Below are 974 nucleotides of genomic sequence, written 5' to 3'. Positions count from 1 at the left end.
CCCCGTGTGCAAAAAAAAAAAAAAAAAAAAAAAAAATTAAAAACAACACTGAAAAGGAAAAAAACCCAAAACTCTGGAGAGAGAACCCTGTCGGCTCCTTCTCAGCTACTGTAGCGACGAAGATGGATTCCCCCAAAAGAATAGGTGTTGCTAGAGTGACAATCGGTGTCAAGGCTGGCTGGGGGGATGTGGGTGCAGGGCCCACCTCACAGCCTTCACTTTTGGGCTGGATTATTGGATCCTGGAGACTTTTGGCCACTGGTCATCTTCTGCCCTTCTCCCCACTCCTACCAACACCGCAAAATTGTTTTCTCATTTATGGCACCCTTAGCAATCATCCAGACAAGGCATTCTCCTCGGTGGTCCAGATAGAAATGGCAAAACTCACTGACCTTTAAACAAACATTTCTTTTTTTTTTTTTTTTTTTTTTTTTTTTCTTGCGTTATGCGGGCCTCTCACTGTTGCGGCCTCTCCCATTTGCGGAGCACAGGCTCCGGACGCGCAGGCTCAGCGGCCACGGCTCACGGGCCCAGCCGCTCCGCGGCATGCGGGATCCTCCCGAAACGGGGCACGAACCCGCGTCCCCTGCATCGGCAGGCGGACTCTCAAGCACTGCGCCACCAGGGAAGCCCTAAACAAACATTTCTTATGGAAACTTTCAAACTTATACAAAAGTCGACAAAAAGGCATAATCAACTTCCAAATACCCATCACCCTATGCCAGGCGCCATCACTCCAACGGCCAGTCTTGTTTCATCTGAACCCATCCACTTTCCTTCCTCATCCCCTATGGTTAAAGCACATTCCAGACACCGTAGCATTTCAGCTGTAAATACTACAATTCGTATCTCTAAAAAGAAGGATATTAAAAAACATGACCTCAATATCCTTATTACATTAAAAAAACCCCAATAATTCCTTAACGCCATATAGTATCCAGTCACTGCTCAAATTTCTCCGATTGTCTCCTCTT

The 974-nt window shown here is 46.6% G+C and overlaps 1 protein-coding gene across 1 annotated transcript in view; it reads left to right on the top strand.

The window, feature by feature from the left end:
• Positions 1-974, top strand: part of AIPL1 (AIP like 1 HSP90 co-chaperone) — an 8,499-nt gene that overhangs the window by 1,142 nt on the left and 6,383 nt on the right. The window lies entirely within an intron of this gene.

Source organism: Lipotes vexillifer, unplaced genomic scaffold, assembly GCF_000442215.2.
Source record: "Lipotes vexillifer unplaced genomic scaffold, Lipotes_vexillifer_v1.1 scaffold126, whole genome shotgun sequence".
Classification (NCBI taxonomy): domain Eukaryota; kingdom Metazoa; phylum Chordata; class Mammalia; order Artiodactyla; family Lipotidae; genus Lipotes; species Lipotes vexillifer.
Note: the sequence above shows the minus strand (reverse complement) of the source record. Positions and strands in the feature narration are given on the sequence as shown.